The sequence below is a fragment of the Ictidomys tridecemlineatus genome, chromosome 9 (genome assembly GCF_052094955.1).
Source record: "Ictidomys tridecemlineatus isolate mIctTri1 chromosome 9, mIctTri1.hap1, whole genome shotgun sequence".
Classification (NCBI taxonomy): Eukaryota; Metazoa; Chordata; class Mammalia; order Rodentia; family Sciuridae; genus Ictidomys; species Ictidomys tridecemlineatus.
In genome coordinates, this window is record NC_135485.1 from 38,982,503 (window position 1) to 39,000,495 (window position 17,993).

At 43.9% G+C, this 17,993-nt stretch overlaps 1 protein-coding gene across 5 annotated transcripts in view; it reads right to left on the minus strand.

Moving 5' to 3' along the window:
* The window catches only part of Lnx1 (ligand of numb-protein X 1), a 167,154-nt gene that overhangs the window by 99,222 nt on the left and 49,939 nt on the right, over positions 1–17,993 (minus strand). For all 5 annotated transcript variants that reach the window (XM_078021295.1, XM_005319999.5, XM_078021293.1 and 2 more), the window contains one exon: positions 11,672–11,795. The gene's annotated coding sequence lies outside the window, so the exon portion shown is untranslated. The remainder of the gene's footprint in view (positions 1–11,671; positions 11,796–17,993) is intronic.

Genomic DNA, 17,993 nt, shown 5'->3' on the forward strand with positions numbered 1-17,993 from the left:
AAATATCCTCTTTGCTTATCTCACTTTTTTTAAAGAGAGAGAGAGAGAGAGAATTTTTTAATATTTATTTTTATTTTTTTAGTTTTCAGCAGACACAACATCTTTGTTTGTATGTGGTGCTGAGGATCCAACCCGGGCCGCACGCATGCCAGGCGAGCGCGCTACCGCTTGAGCCACATCCCCAGCCCTGCTTATCTCACTTTTGAGGACATGCCATGTTGGACAATTTCTCTTGACTAAGCAATCATCTTAAATATTTCCATTTTAAATCACCTTACCTTATGAATCTTCTCCTTATTTTTTAAAATTTTATTTCTTATTTTTGGTACTATGATTGAACCCAAGAACACTTAACTGAGTCACATCCCCAGCCCTTTTAATTTTTTTATTTACAGAGTCTCATTACATTGCTTAGGGCCTTGCTAAGTTGCTGAGGCTGGTTTTGAACCTGCCATCTTCCTCCCTCAGCTTCTTGAGTCTAGGATTACAGATGTACAACACCACACCCTAGCTTGATCTTCTCCTTAAAATTTTGATCTGTTGTTCATCATTGGTTTTTTGGTTTTTTTCATTAATTTTGATTTTTAAAAAGATTTCACTAAAATCACGATTGAATTTTTTTAGTAACTTCAATTTTGCATCCCAAGGTGGGTCACCTGGTTTGCCTCACCTTAACCATGACATTGTCACTATTAGTTTTAGAATCCCAGGTAGAGAGCATAATGTGTCAAAACTGTAGCTTGGATCCAGCTGGGATATCAGTCACCTTTATGGGTCTCCACATTTTCCTTTCACCTGACCTGGATGCCAGCCAGGTGCAATGTCAAAAACCACAGAATTGCCACTGCTTCACAGATGTGCCACTAAACTTTAACCATCGTCTAACCTGATTGTGGTTCCACCTTATGGTTACACTTGACAGAAATGCCAGGTAAGCAGTTTGCTGAAGGGTTCATGAGGCAGAGGGAATGACCCGCTTCAGGACCCTGTGAAAGAAGGTGCAATCTAAAGCCAGGTGCCTATAAAGATCAAGGAACAACTGGAGGCTGTCAGAGCTGTGCTTCATGCATATCTGAGAGCCCAGTCATGAAATCAACTGTTCTCTCCGCCAGGACGCTGCACAGAGCACAACCCTGGACACACAGTGTGACTGCGCAACAGTCATGTTTGCTTTGTCATTTTTTTACTTCAAGTTGTTCAAAATCTTTTAATCCCTTCAAACAGCCTAAGGTTTTACAGTGTGTTTCAAACACACACAGACTAACACTATCCCAGATGCTTTTACAGGTAACTGTTACCTTCAAGAATCTGAGTTTAGCAAGGCGGTGGCACACACCGGTAATCCCAGCAGCTTGGGAGGCTGAGGAAAGAGGATTGTGAGTTCAAAGCCAGTCTCAGCAAAAAAGAGGCACTAAGCAATTCAGTGAGACCCTGTCTCTAAATAAAATACAACACAGGGATGTGGCTCAATGGTTGAGTGTCCCTGAGTTCAATCCCCAGTACCAAAAAAAAAAAAAAAAAAAAAAATTCTGAGCTTAAAGCTGGGCATGATGTTATAGCCCCTAGTTCCAGCCACTCAGGAGGCTGAGACAGGAGTTTGAGACCATCTTGGAAACTTAACAAGATCTCATTTCAAAAAAGAAATAAATAAAAATCTGAGGTTACAATTTGTTGTCGATGATACTTTAAAATCCGGATGAAACTCCTTGGGTCAGAAAGATTGGATAGTTGTTTTCATACTGGTCACTGGGTCTATTACCTCAGTGCAAAGATCAGAATCGCAGAAACATTGTCCTGAGCAGAAATACACCTGTGCAGAAACCCACTGGTCAGTACCAGTATTAATACTGTAGTAATTCTTTCTACAGTGTTCTGGTCTCTCTAAAATAATTCACTAATAGTTCAGTAATTCAGGCATGGTCTGTCACCACTGCCCTGGCCCAAAACATAATTCCTAAATTATATTATTTGAGAGAAGTAATTACCAAAGTTAGGGTTAACTATCTTTTTCTACCAAACAAAGTAAATTTATAATTATTTTCTAAATTTTAGATAAATTTAGTAAGACTTGAAGGTATCAATACCGTGCCATTGACTTTTTAAAAAATAGATCTTTATGATTATACATGGTAGTTGGGCTCATCCCTAGGAACAACTTTTTTTTTTTTTTTTATAAATACCATTTGTGAACTAAAATACATAAGCAAATAGGCAGATGCTCTGTGAGCTGTTTCCTAGTTTGTAGACTCATACATAATCAGGAAGAATTAGATGCTTTAGTGATCTGAATAAGAAGGGGCACACAGCCAGGAGCGGTGGCACATACCTGAAATCCCAACTCCTGGGGGGCTGAGGCAGAAGTTTGGGGCCAGCCTGGGCAACTTAGTGAGAACCTTGTTATGTTTGGGTATGAGGTGTCCCCCAAAGCTCCCTTGACAGCTGTAACCTAATCAGTCCATCCTAGTTTGAATGGGTTCACTGGGTGGTAACCATAGGCAGGTGGGGTATGACTGAAGTGAGTGGGTCGCAGGAGCTTGCCCTGTGAGGGGCCATCTTCCTGCTGGGCTCCTTCTGCCTTTCCCTCTTTCAGCTTCCTGCTGCCATGAATGAAGCAGTGCTCCTCTGCCACATTTCCACCCTGATGTTCTGCCTCATCCTTGGGCCTAGAGTCATGGAGTCGGCCTATCTCTAAAACCATGAGCCATGATAAACTTTTTGCCTTTAAGTCATATTTTGGTCACAACAATGCAAAGCTGATTAAACACCTTGTTTCAAAATAAAAAGGGTTCGGGATGTGGCTCAGTAGTAGAGCACCCCTGGGCTTAATCGCCAGTACCTACAGGAAAAAAAGAAAAGAAATAAAAAGGTCATACACGGGATATGAACTGCCTTTGAACCAAGAGCCAGGGTTGCAGTGGTGGCAGGGGGCTGTGTGTGCATGTTGAGGGGACATGTGCACTGCAGAGGAAGATAGGGAGCAGGTGCTTACAGGCTGCTACAAAGGTTGTGGTTAGCTTTGTGTCTGCTTAACATCTACATCCATGGCCTCAAAGAGAGAATAAGTGACTCATTAACGAGATGTGTTAATGACATTCACCTGCATAGTGTTTCCAATGCTAGAAAGGACAGCAGAAATAAGGAGGGGGGCGTATCTTTACGGTGATCAGAATTAGGTCAGGAAATTATAGGAGAGTTGAACTAAAAGGAGACAATGTAACACATCTGGAGTCAATAACCGAGAACCCAGATATTCATAAAGTGGGAAAAACAAGGGAAGTGGTTAAGCGAAAAGACTCCCAAGTGACTAACCAATCAGATTCGAGTTTTAGAAGCCAGGAAACACCTTTCAGAAGTAGGTTGGAGAAGAGCTTCGCCTCTCCTGTTGGATTTTACCACCCTCCCTGGGGTGGAACACCCTTCATTCTTGGGATTTGTCTATGAAAGCTCTACTGGACAAGATGTCCTTCTATTTCCTAGCCTATAAACATGGTGAAAGAGCCAACAATAAAAATGAAGGCAGAGTGTTTTACGTTGACTGAGCACTCTGTCCACGCAGTCAGCACAGGACCCTGGAAGGAGCTGATGTCAGAGGAGAAGCATTGGAAAGAAGCAAGCACACTGGCCTTCTTCCCCTCAGGAAGTACTTCTGGGTTTTTAAAAATCAGATAACTAAGTTTTATGGAGAGAAAAATGAGATGAAGAAAGATATTTGAATTCTCAATGTCTTCCTGCTATTTCCATTATACAGGTGTTCACTGATGGCCTGGTCTATGCCTGGCATTTGTCTTAAACTCAGTGGGAGCTTCCAAAGGGAGTTCGATTTCAGCTTTACTGAGTTTAAATCTAAGTAGAGAAAATAGAGTTTACAAACCCGGAAAACTGGTAAAACATTACAAATGGCAACAGGATGGTCCGCCAAGGTAGGAGCCATAAATAGATAAGCTTTGGAGAAGGAACAAGAGAGAGGCCCGGAGTGTGGCCCAGAGCAGCTAGGGAAGGTTCATAGGAAAGGTTATGAAGGAAAATGGAATTTGGACAGATGGGAAGAAATCTGAGTGAGTGCAGAGACCTGAGCAAATGTACCACTCAAGGAAGAGGAGTGTACCCATTAGTGTCTGGTGTCCACATGTGACGAGTTGAGCTTTTAAAATTATTTATTTAGCAGTCATAGGATTTTGAGTTAGGTAAGGATCTTAGATTCTTACCAAATGGGGAAGTGCTCTTCCAAAACATCTAAGGGATGACCTACCAACTTTTGCTGACACACTGTTGGTGATGGACGTCAGTTTCCCAAAAGCTGGACGCTTCCTTCTTGTTACTCTGACCTTTGGCCTGTGTTCTGCCTTTCAGCATAACATCTGTCACACTGACTACCTCAAATGTGACAGCTCCCCCCGTCCCCCGCATTAAAGACAGCGTTTGGTGGTTTCTCCTCTGTCTTTTCCTTTCATCTCTAGTCCTTCCAGCTGATTTCCTGGGTAGCCAAGTAGTAGAAAAGGATTCTAGTTTGTTAAGGTTCCCTTTGAAAACATGGCTCCTGGAAGTGAACCATAATTATTGTGGTTTGGTGGATTCAGAATTAAGGAGAGTGATCACTTCCTTAACCAGGATTCTACTCACCTACTAATACAACACAGCCAATGCTGATTTTTCTCAATATATCCTTAGAGTTAGTAGAGTTGACTAGAAGAACTCATTAGGTCTTAGAGTACCAAACCCCTCATAGAAGTAAATGATGGCCATGGAGGAAGGCTGCCTATTCTAACTCTTCTTGCCTGTACTTTGCATCTTCCAAGAGGATAAAAACAAATCTCTCCATAAATAGTTGGAGGGTCCCATATATATGGATATAAGTTGGGGGATAGAGTGGGTAAAATAACGGCTTCTCTAAGTGTATGTCCACATTTTAATCCCGCAATTGAGAATATGGCTTATTGGGGGAAAAAGGGCCTTTGAAGATGTCATCAACTCTAAGATCTTGAGAGGAAATCATCTTTGATTACCTCAGTGGTCCCTAAACCCAACAATAAATGTCCAGATGAGAGACAGGAGACAATTGGAGGAGAAGGGGATGTGAGCACAGGCAGAGATTAGAATTATATAGTTGCAAACCAAGGAAGGAATGTCTGGAGCCACCAAAGGCTGGAAGAAGCAGGGGAAGGTTCTCCCCCCACAGCCTTCAGAGGAGGGAGCCCAGCCCTGCTGACATTTTGATTTCAAACTTCTGGCCTCCAGGACTGAAAGAGTAAACCCACATTGTTTTCAGCCACCAAGTTTAAGGTGATTTGTCATGGCACACCTAGGAAGCCAGTAGAAGGAGGCATGTGTTTTTAGGACATTCCCACAGGAGTGGGTGAACCTTCCCAATGACCTTCTCCAGCCCTTCTCAGGATGCCTTGGGGATAGGGAAAATATTTTGAGATGGCAGTCACTTAGCTATGTAACTTAGGGATAGCAGCTCTTCTCTAGTCCTAAAAGGTTATGATTTCCTTTTAATCCATTAATAAGTTAGAATACAGCCATCCTCAGTGATGACTGTGAGGCCAATTTGCAAGGCCTCAAGGGGTAAAGGGCCGCAGATGGGATGGCCGAGTGTGCTCCTGTTATGGAGGACGTAATGCAAGCATGACAATGATGCTTAATGACGAGTTTGAAAACAGCAGGTGACTCACGCATTACCATGAGCACGCAGGAACCTCAACATGCAGTGTGCTATTCCAAAAAAGCCACGTGACTGACAAAAGTAGTCATAAGCAAGTTATGCAAATCATCTCGACAGAGAGCAGTGGCATAGTTAGACCTCCCCATCATACATGTGCTGTGGCCAAGCTCTGTGCCAAGAGGCTATTAAAGAAAATTCTTGGAGAGTTTTCACTCTGCTGTGGGTGAAGTCTTTTGTGTGCCTGTCACAAATGTATCCAATACAAGAAGCAAATAAGAGTCATTTGAAAATAATGGTGGAATTTAAGTCCACAGGTTCCAAGTCATAGTCTTGATGTCAACAAACAAAAAGGTGGGTGTGGGATGTAGCTCAGTGATAGAGTGCTTACCTGGCGTGACCCGGGTTCCATCCCCAGCACTGCCAAAAAGGAGGAGAAGGAGAAGGAAGAGGAGGAGGAGGAGGAAGAGGAGGAGGAGGAGGAATAAAGACTGTTATTTGGGATAGAACCTGTTGCCACCATAGGAAGTATACTAGTCAACCCACCATGTCAAGGAACATGGCTTAAGGGACAGGAAGAAAAACTTCTTTCAGAAAGGTACAGGGCAAAGCACAGGGAGACAGAACAGGAATGAAGGGGCTGTCATAGAAACTGCACATCTCAAGTTCACATATCATCTCATCTACCCTCTTCACATGTACAGTGTAAGGAATTCCTTTTTAGAATATAATACAAATTAAAATAATAATTGTTCCTTTCAATGGGCAGTTTACTGCATGCAAGATACTGTGCTAGGTACATGGCATGTTGCTGAGGGCCATTGCCAAGTAGGAATGACGCATCGAAATTTCCTTGCCAGCGTACCCCATGTTAAATGGACTTGCCTTGGAAATTCGCTGTGACATTGCATGTGTGTTTGAGAAAGGTGACCCTGCTCAAGGACGAGGGTAGATCCAGGTTTAGGGTGTATTCTGCAGGTTTTAGGAAGTATCCTGGTTTAAGACAATTTGGGTTTTGGGCGTTCCGGTTTAAGACAATCTGGATTTAAGGCAGTTCCAGGTTTAAGGTTATTGCTGCTGGGAATAGGGCGTATCCTGCTGCCTGAGTTCCCGTTGAGTTCTCGTGGAATTTGGAATTGAGAAAGTATTTTGGGACGTGAATTTGGCGGCAGAACTTGGATTTCCCCAGGATGTGTTTGTATAGGGCCGGTGTGAGTTCGGGAATAAAGAATTGCTGTTTGAATCTACAAAGCTGTGAGTGGCTCGTGATCTTGTGCCCAGCCAAGACTGCGGCAGAATGTATCTTCTTATTTAATCCTTGAAATAATTTTGTGAGATTCCTAATAGATCCCTCATTTTATGGGTGAGTGTATGTGTGCTGAAGAAACACAAATATTCTTTATCATCCATCCATCCATCCGTCTATCCAGCCATCCATCTAGCTGTCCTTCTGCCCATCCCTCTACCTGGCAAACACATACCAAACACTGCATATACCAAGAAATTGTCACTTTCGGTGACAAGGAACTCAGTACCCCAAGAGGCAACCTGCTACACTTTGGACAACTCTAATTCATAGAAAGGTCTTCCTCATACTCATATAAAGTTCGATCTGTATAACAAACCAATTGGTCACTGTGGTGTCCTTGTGTCACACAGAATGAGATAGGAGGAAATAACCGATGTCGGAAGTTTACCAGAGTCAGCAACCACTTTCTGTTCCTGATTTGAGCTCAGTGAAGTTTTCTATACTTAAGAACTTTCATGGTTTTCATGGCAAATCTCATTCTTTGGGGACAGTAGATGGCTAAATCTCATTAACCCACAAAGAGTGACACACAGCCTGCCCTCCAAATAGTTTTGAAAGGCCGTTGATAGTTTGGAGGTACTGTCAGAGGACAATAAATGTGCCACCCACATAAAAGTAAGTCTATGTAATGCCAGAACATAAATAGCAAGAATAGTTCCATGGTACCAGGAAGTCCAGGGATACCGAGGCAGTGAGGAACCCCATTTGAGAGCCTCCCTGACTTGTCCTCTCCTGGAAGCATCTTACGGATGGCATCTTATGGTGGCCAAAGTCCTAGCAGACCTTATTTTTCCCACCTTAAGTGAGGAATTCAAATACAAAAAGGAGATCGTGGTCAAGGTCAGGTCGAAGAGGCTCTGGGAGGTGTGAAGCTGAGAATCATGGCAGCGGCAGCTGAAGATCACCGTGTCTCACATCACAGATCCTACTGTCTACTGGTCTGCAAAAGCCCAGCTCTGTAGCTGGCAGCTATTCTACCCTAGAGAGCCCAGGTAAAGAAGATAATCTCTGTTAACAGGTTTTCCTTCTAAGCCTTTGGGAGAAATCCATTTTTTTTCAGTCTTCGGCCCTCAACTTATTAGAATTTCCATCATTATATCCAGACTTCAGCATGATTAAGAAGATTGTTATTGCAGCCAATGTGACATTCTTTCTGTAATAGCATAACAATAGTTAACACTGACCAAGCATTTATATGCCAAGCACTGCACATGTAACTGTTTTAATTGTTTGTCACAACGGCCTTGAATTTGCTAAACATTTAATTTACCAGATGATCAAACTGAGGCAGAGATATTGAGTACCACATGGAGGCTAGTAATTACATGGCAGAACTGGATCTTGAACCCAAATCTGATTCCACCACTAAGCCATGCTTTCAAGAAAATAATGCATGTAAGAATTAACCTTCCATCAGGTACCATTTACATACTGCAATTCATTTCATCTTTGCAATAACCCTATTTTGCTGCTGAGATAAAGCAGGTTAGTGAACTTGTTCTAGCTGGGGATGGTAGCTCAGTGTAGAGCAATTGTCTATCATGAGCAGGTGGCCCTGGTTGGATCCTCAGCACCTAACCTGTCCCAGAGCACACAGGCAGCATGTGTTGAGACTGGGTTTTGAGCCCAGGTGATCTGACATACCAGGTCATTATTCTAGAGCAGAAACGTTTCTCCACCTAGAATTTGGATGAGTACGATTCCTATTTCCTAGCCAGGCATTGCCCCCCCAGCTCCAGTCAGTCTGACCCACTTGCCTGGATGGGAAGCCCACCTGGCATCTGTTGTAAGGACCAACAGGGCTGTGAAGCACCTCATCTTGGCATCCTTTTTTGGGGAAAGATGTAGACAAGGAAACTGATGGTCAGGGAAGTCAAGGTTCTTCCCCAGAGTCTCCTGAGCAAGATAGAAGTACGTTCAAGATTAGAAGCCACTGTCCTTGGTCCACTACCCCCTGGCTCTTGAAAGATGGAAACCTGTATTATTCTTTCTGATAGGGTGAGACCAGGAGAAACTCCCAGGGCCCTGAGAACACCCCTGTTCCTATGCAACAACTCAAGGTCACTGAAGGTCACAGGATATTCCACTAAGGGGCACCTAGATCCAATGGACCCTGGAACCTTTGTTACACAATACAGTGCAGGCTTCAGCCCTGCTGTCTGTCCTCTCTGGCTGCCATCGGCTCATGCAGCCCGGGTAAAGGGTGTTTATCTGCAAGATTGGAGGCGATCAAGTGCCCAGTTCAAGCTGGAGATAGCACAATTGAAAGCAAACAGGGCTCCCTGCCAAGTCAGATTACAGCAAATGACAGTGGCACATTTCCCCCTGAAGGCCTGTAGGGAGCCCATATTTTGTGTGTCTGTTGTGAGAGCTGTGAGGTGGGGAAAGGAAGGAGTAACTAACTTCCCCAAAGCTTTGCCTAGGAGACTGGGAGACACTGGTGCCTGGCTCCTTTCAGGACATCCTGTAGGCACTCACCTCCACCTGGCTTATTTCTCCAAACTATTCACATTGGAGTTAACTACTTCCAATTAATGACAATGACAAGAACCACCAGGGTTCCTAACAATTGCAACCACAGGAGATCTTTTAGCACAGTAACCTGGACCATCTCCACACACTCAGGAGAGTTCCTTCAGGAAAGATGGACCCACCTTTATTTGGCACTGGCTCAGCCCCAAGCACTGGTTGCTCTAAGCTCCTCATATTTTAATTACCTTCTTTACTTCCCCTGACTACAGTATATACAAGGGATTTTTCTCTCTTGTCTTATTGAGGAAGAAACTGAAGGTCAGAGAAGTAATTTGCTCAGAGATATCAGAGGAAGAGATTTTTCTATCAGGGTTTATGTTCCTTGATCTAAGGGATAGAGTTAATATAGGAGATTTGGACAGAGCTCAGGTATGAGTTTTCCAACAAACTAGCTACACTGTAGATGTTCTGACTCTGAATTTCATTCTCTCATTTTTTTCCCTTTCTCCTATCAGGGGGCATAAGGTCCCTGGCTTTGATCTTTAGTAGCCAGAGATGCTGACGTAGAATGATGAGATGATGTGTTTAATCATAAGTTAACTATTGTGAAAAGAACTAATCAACCATGGTAAACCAGAGGGAATACAAGGTTGTGGAGAGATTCAGGACTTTCCACACACATTTTTAACCAGAAGATACAAGACTCAGATCTTTTTCTTTCTACTGACAAAGCTCTGAATCAAGTAAGAACATTATTAAGGTACAAGCAGCAGTCTCCACCCAACACACAAGTTCAAGGCCCAGAGGTCAGTGAAAAAAAGCAATCTGAGAGGCTGGGGTTGTGGCTAGTGACAGAGTGCTTGCCTAGCATGTGTGAGGCACTGGGTTCGATTCTCAGCACCATATACAAATAAAGAAAGTTATTATGTCCATCTACAACTAAAACATATTAAAAAAATAAAAATAAATAAAAAACAAAAAAAAATGTGAGCTTCCTAGGAGTAGGAGAGAAATTGGCAACAAGAGCGGGGCAGATTCTTAGTGGTAAGAAGCAACTGTCTGCCTAAGATGAAGATTTCTTAACTTGTTCCAATTCATGCTCTTGGAAAACTTTATATGTAATTCAAATTTCTGGGTGGATAAATAGTAGGTAGTATAATTCCTAATAGATTTTTCCCCTTTGCAAGCCTACTTATTAACTTAAATCTCAGAAAAACGGCCCGTGAAGGAATCCGGAATGAAGAGCTTCACAGGTTATTTCATTCCCCAGGTTTCCCAGCTCACCCCAGTAGGGAGCTGGGTTTGGAGATGGTTTCTTGGCTTTCACTAACAACAGTGTGGAGTTGTCAAGGGCTGTCCAGAGCAAAAGGAGTCCAGGCCATGTGATCAGGAGGAAGAAAACAAAAATGGATCCTAGCGATACAATTACTTTGAAAAAGTCAGGCTCTGGCAAAACAAATCTCCTCTATGTATTTCCTATTAAAAGAAAAAGAGAAAAAGCAAAAGTGTTCCCCAAAATTAAAAATTAGAATGGAAGCTGTTACATCTTTGTGGCCTTGAAGGGATAATCTTTATTTTAACCAAAGGTCAACAGACAGCCAATCTGAGTCTGAGGGTAAAGATTCTGATCTAGATGGCACAGTATTTTTGTAAAAAAGCACTCGTTCTACAAAGAGCAAAGAATCCAGTAGATCTTTTCTGAGAAGAAAGGGAGGAAAATGGGAGGGATGGTGCCTTTTGAGTTGGTCACCAGAATTCAGGTACAAGCAGGTGTCTGAGGAACATGTTGCACAGGTTTAGGTCTCAATTGTCTCTGAGATGAACACAGAAAGCTAGGCAAAGCCAAGCGAAAAAGAAGCAACTGAACTTTTTCAGCCCTGGGGCCTTCCAACCTCCATTAAACGGGATGAACAGGTCTGCACCTTTGTGCTAAGTTTCAACAAAAAGTCTCTACTCCACTCCTTTCTGGGGTTTTAAAAAAAATCAGATCAGCTTCGCAGACAAGCAGAGGCTGGATTAATGATTAGGAGAAACAAAAAGGATTGAATACCTGACCTGAAAGAACTATACTCTGCAACCAGAACGTCAAGGACATTGTCTCCTCTCCTCTCAAAAGAACTTTACCCAGGGCTAAGGCATTCGGCTTTTATTCAGATTCCCCATTTAGTTCCCTTCCATGCCAGTGGTCTAAACACCAAAGAGAAAAAAAAATAAATGGAGTTTCAGCTCACCTTTTCAAATGTTTGGGGCTCTCAAAATAGCAGTCACCAGGCAGCTCCCACCCCTTGTGGCTGAACCGCGAAGCTTCTTGGGCTGCCTGAGCTCTGACCAACTTCAACTTCAGTGTACAGGTGCCTGGAGGAAGGACGAGGGCATTGGTTGGTCCAGAGCAGGAAACGTGTGACATCACAGGAGCCAGGACAGATAAAGCATTGCTGAGACCTTAGCATGGAGACATTCAGTAGGTCCCGCCCACCTATCATTTACCTGAATACCTGCAAGCAGGTAGGTGGCGTCTCTTGGAGGACAAATGAATCAGTTAGAGCAATTTGCCAGATGGAATTTACTTTCTTTCCTGAGCACAGCACGTGTCCAGCCCCGTGTACAGATATGAACTTAGACGCCTGTTTTTTTTTTCCCCAAGCCCTCTTCACTCCCCACAGCAGCCAACAGAGAAGTTAAAAAGGAAGTTTAACCCATTAAGTCCCAAGTTTTCAACTCTGCAAACATAATAGTTATTTTGAAGTTAGGATAAGTGGTATATTTGTGGTTTAATTTAAGTTTTTACGGGTGTTCCACACCTGGGATGCTGGGACAAAATGGGTTAAATACTGAAATGAGACAGTGATTTAAAAAAAGAAAGAGAAAGGATATAGAATCCTGAGAAATATCTGAGGTTGAGCCCCCAAAGCCTTTTGGAATGGCATCTATTTAAATCCTGAATGATTCTCTGTTCCAATATCAAGACAAAGTGGAGGTGACATTTCAAATTCATTGCTTAAAAATCGAAATCTGATCATTGTCAGCAGTTCTAAAGTCATTTCCAAACACTTTTTCTCTAAGCCATGCCCCCCTCCCCCGCCCCTCACCTCAAGCACTTCAATTCCATTTGGGGGGAATCTGTAAAACTTCAGTCATTCCTATTTGGGCTTGCTGGGTAGTTATAGTCACACGGTGGTTACAGTTCACTGTAAGCCTGCAATTAGGAGCTTTTGAAATGATTCAGATTTGAATGATAGCGAAGTAATAAGGCGATGTTGTCTGCTGCTAGAGCCAGGAAGGAGGAGTCAGAGTTATTTCGGTCCCAAGCTGTGTGTGACCGTGGGCAAGTCACTGCTGCTTCAGCCTTTCCAACAGGAAAGGGAGGCTAATGCTTGACTCAGCTGGCACCTGAGCGGCAGCCAGGAGGAATCCCCGCTGTTAAGCCCTCTGGCATCTGAAGACGACTGTAAACAATTCCTATCATCCTATTGCATCCTGGCCCATGTCTATGACCGCATCTAGCATCCCCGCACAATTTATTTACTCTCAGGAACGTGCTGCCTGGGGGGACCCGGGGACTCAGCCTCCCTGGAGGATGGTCTGCTTGCCCAGAGAGATTTTACCCCTCCTCCTGATCTTGGAAATGCTTTGCATCCACGTGTTTTAATAGTGTACTACCTAGAGGTTTGGGGGGTTGGTTGGAATTTTACCTGGGGGAGGAGTGAAAGAAGAAGGAAACCTGGGAAGGAGTTTTGATGCCATTCCTGGGTTTCCACCTTGGCTGCAGCCAGTCATTCAACAGCTGATAAAGCAGTGGGGGAGGGGTGCACTAGGAAGAGAAATGCTGGGGAGGGCGCAGGAGGTGTGATGCACCCTAGGCTCTTCACCTGCAGGGAACTGGCTCCCCACCTCCCCAGACAGGCCTAAATTCCTTCTCCACCTGGGAGCTTGGTGCCTGTTGAGGGGAATTGGAAGCTGAAAAAACAGACAGGGGCTGGGGTTGTAACTCAGGGATAGAGTGCTGGCCAAGCACTTGTGATGCACTGGGTTCCATCACCAGCACCACATAAAAATAAATAAGTAAAACAAAGGTATTGTGTCCATCCATAACTAAAAAAAAAAAAAAAAAAAAAAAAAAAATTAAACAACAACAACAAACCAAACAAGTTATTCATGACTTTATTAGAAACTAAGGTTAGTTGTGGCTGTGCCTTTAATATGCAAATAAAAACAACCAAGAAAAAGATTGAGGCAGAGAAATTGTTTTGCTTGCAGATCTTTTAAAAAGGGAAAAGTATCAGCCCACCAAAACAAAGAGTTGGTCTTTCCAGTGACCTGGAGTCCCTGGGAACAGAGGGAGGGGTGGGCGAGCTGTCCACCTGCTGAATCATCTAGAAGGACAGGCCTCCAGCAGCCAGTGTGGTGTGGGTCACACTGGGGCTTTTCAGAAGGTTGGGATCTGACCTGGGAGCTGGATACCAGGCTTAGGTTCACAGCACTGGCCGCAGGGAGCAGGGGACGTGAATTTTCAGGAGGCGACAGTGCATAAAACTTCACAGAAAGGACTCAATACTGTGGGGCTTTGCTTACTGGGTACCAAACCCTAGCTGTCTGCATGCATGGTCTGAGGAAAGAAAGAAAGGGAAAAAAGAATGAAAACGGAGAATAAGCGTTAAACTTAGAGTAAAGCTCCCAGGTAGTGTCTAAAGGAAGAGAAAACACTGGGCTGCTTCACACATTAGCCATCTAATAGAATAATCTCAATAGTTATATTTCTAAAGTACTGGGGAAAAGGTGAAAATAATAATCACAAAAGCTAACATTGAGTAAGTGTTTGCCAAGTTCACTTTTGTTCCAAGCACTTTGCTCGGCTGACCGCCTAGATCAGGTCCTAGTGCTACCTACGTTCCGTAGTTAGGGAAACCGAGGCCTGGATAAGCTGAGAATTTGCTTCTAGATGGCTTATTCAGCAAGAGGCAGGGCTGGAGTAGTTTATAACCAGGTCCTTATTAACTGCTGGAAAGAAAGAGGGGAAGGTTCTGGTTGGATGTACACTGGACAAGGTCGGGACCCTCCCTCCTTCAGCCTCTGACCTATCCATTGTTTGGAAAGAGATGTCTTGTAGAAGTAGGCCTGGGAGTGTCCTTTCTAGGAAGAAAGTCTGCAGTTGCAATGCAGTTACAACTAAATTAGTAATCTGCTTTATACATTGAGTGTGTCTGTATAGGACATATATGCATGTGTATACTTATATTTGAGAAACACCATTATCATTCCTGGGAGCATTATTGAAATCTTTTTTTCTTGGTACCAGGGATTAAACTCAAGGGGCACTCAACCACTGAGCCACATCCCCTGCTCCTCCACCCCCAGCCCTCTTTTGTATTTTATTTAGAAACAGAGTCTCACTGAATTGCTAAGTGCCTCCCTGTTGCTGAGGCTGGCTTTGAACTCTCGATCCTCCTGCCTAAACCTCCCAAGCCACTGGGATTACAAACGTGTGCCACTGTGCCTGCCAAAATCATCTTTTTTATGGCCTATCAAACCAACCCTAAGAAGTAAACCCAGTTTGAAGGGTCACTAGAGAATGACCAGTTGTAACTCTCTATAACATCTTTTATTGTCATTTCTCTCTATAATTTTAGCAGCGTCTTTAAAATCTGGAAATTTTGTCAGAACTGCCATAAGATCACTAGACTGCATTCAGTTGAATAATGCGAGACAACGTTAAGCTAAATTCCATTATCAACATTACCAGGCTGAATGGTTTAGCCCAGGGCTGGCAGACCGTAGACACACACTGCTTCATTCCCTCCTCCCCTGCCGCTCTCATTGTCATTGCCAAGGTGCTCTGGATCTCAGAGGTTAGCTCTCAACTTTCCAGCTGCATTTCCAGGCGCAGTAGCAGTTGATATTGACCCCTAAGATCAAGCCATTTACTACCCCTAGTTTGACAGTAAGCGGGAGCGATAAGCCAGAAGGGAAGGCATTGCTGTTGCTGGTGTCATGTTGCTGGTCCATGAGCAGGATCTTGGAGGATGTGGAGAAAGCAGAGACCACAAAGGACTGCAGGCAGAGTCGCAGTGTTCAAGTGGGGGGCTGGAATGATCCAAGCTATGTGTGCGTGGTGGGGAGGAAAGAAAGGTGAGAGGCTGCTGGGCCAAAAGGATCCAGGGCACTGAACTTGGACAGGTGAGATGGGACCAGATTATCAAGAGCCTTGACTGTGGAGTTTCTCATGTCTTTATATTACTCTAGGCTGCTTTTCCCAGGAAGGAGGGAGAAGGAAGGAAGGAAAAGAAGGGTAGATTGATCTTGGGGTGGTTTCTTAAGAACGATGGTGTTTTCAGGGTTGCGCCAACGTCCGTGAGTTTCCATTTCTGCTACCCCATGGTCTTCTCTGTCTTTGCTGCCTCTGTATCTTGGAAGCAGTGTACTTCAGAGAGGCAGGTGGGAAGCATTAGAAAGCTCTCTGTACTCAAGGTTGGGCCCGTCCTACTTAACCAACCAGCTCTCTTGGGCTTTTGGATTAGTTTGAATGCCTTTATGCATCTTGACAGGGAAATGGAAGGGGAGGAGGAGGGCTGATTTCAAAGCTCTTTACTTCTAGATTCCCACAATGAGCATGGGCACCGTCAAGGATTCCTCCTGGCAGTGAACCTACTGCTAAGACCATACCTCGTGATTCAGGAGAATTATGTAGCCTCTGTTTTGCTTCCTCCCCAGGCCCCAGTCTATTTGTAGAGCTGTCTAAGATGACTGAACGCCCCAACAAAAACGAACATACTTCGTCTGATTTTAATAGAAGCCATCTCTAGAAAAAGCCTCAGTTACATAATTTCTGGAGATATTCAGCATTATGAGATGAAATTGCTATATATACATTGCATCACAGAGGCCTCAATTTTGAACCAGCTCAGCTCCAAATCTTTCATTGACTAATTACAAGTGCTTAGCATGATGCAAATGAGCACATCTCAGAAGGGCAATTATGGGAAATAATAGTAGTAATCATAAATATCAGCTGATGTAGGTGCCATCTGGTTGTATGGCAATGGAACATATTCCGTTTCTCTCACAAACTCACAGTGCATGTGTTGCCTGATTTGCACATGTGCCCCTAGAGTACCTCTGGGTCCATAGCTTAGGAGGGGTCTATTGTCTGGTTCGTGTGCTCTTGTGGGGATAGGGAGTATCTCGGAAAATGAGAATTCATTCATTTATTGGAGATGGCATACGTTTGTGAATGTTGACCTTGCAGATTTGTGGCCAGCACACTCTTCTTTAGTAGAGAGGGAAAAAATGTCTTCTTCGTTGCTGTCTCTGTAATCATCATTAGACCTCTATTTTGTGACAGCTGTAAAAGTCTTTATGTCTATATGATCTCCTTCCTGCTATAAACCAGGTGAAATATTCTCAAGCAGCTTTTTTGGTGGTGGTGGTTGATATTTTGAAGCTTGTCATGTCTTGTTTTATACATGACTACTTCAATTGACCCAATTCCACATGTAAAGAAGTAAAATGTCCCTTCTCTGTTAACTTACTTAAGCCTAAGCCTCAGAACTTCCATATCGTTATAGATAACCCCTTAAACATCCTTAATCTCCCCAACTATAAATTACCTTAATTCTTCTTGAGCCACCCATTCACAGACTTACCCCTTAGATCTTGTTACCCCCAAGTCTACCATCTCAAAAGCAAAGAAATATGAGAATGCACTTCTCTTCTGTGTCCTCTGACCCAGTTGAGTTTTTCATTCCCATACTCAAATTTTACCTTGTCCTCTGCATTGACTATGCTGTGTGGATCTTGGACCTATGGAGGCTACCAAGCCCCCATCTTCCCTGCCATGTTCAGATCTCAATTCCTCGCCACATTTTCTCCTTACTAAGGACTTGGCAAAACCATGTTACCAGCCTTCTCTCATCCTAGAAGCATGGGGATCAGTGCCATCATATTTTTTTAATTTAATTTTTATTTTTTTAGTTGTCAATGGACTTTATTTTAATTATTTATATGCAATACTGAGAGTTGAACCCAGTGCCTCACACATGCTAGGCAAGTGCTCTACCACTGAGCCCCAGCCCCAGCCCGCCACCATATATTGATGCTATGCAGTGGCAGACACACTTGTCACTCCCCTTGGCAATCTACCCAGGTATATTCCTGGTCAGGCCCTCTTCCCTCTCTCTCAGTAGTCACTTACCCTCAGTCCTCTGCCTCGTCTCCATGCATGGCTCCTCAAGGTATGGGCCCTGGATGCCAATCAACCTCACCCACATGTCCTAATCCTTTCCATGCCCAGAATAGCAGCCCCCTTGCCCTAGGAACACCATGTTAGCTGAAGCACTCCCCTGTCCCCATTGCCACAGGGAAACTGTTTGCTAAGCATACTGCCTGCTCCACCCTTTGCTCACTCTGCCCCAGGAGTCCCTGACTGGTAACACGGGGAAAAGCAACTGGGCAAGCTTGGTTTTGCTCCTCCTCTTTCTGTCCGGGGAGTGCTCCTGAGTTTTCCCCTGTTGCTCCAGGGGCTGCTTCTTTCCTGTTGGGAAGCTGCCTTGCCAGAGC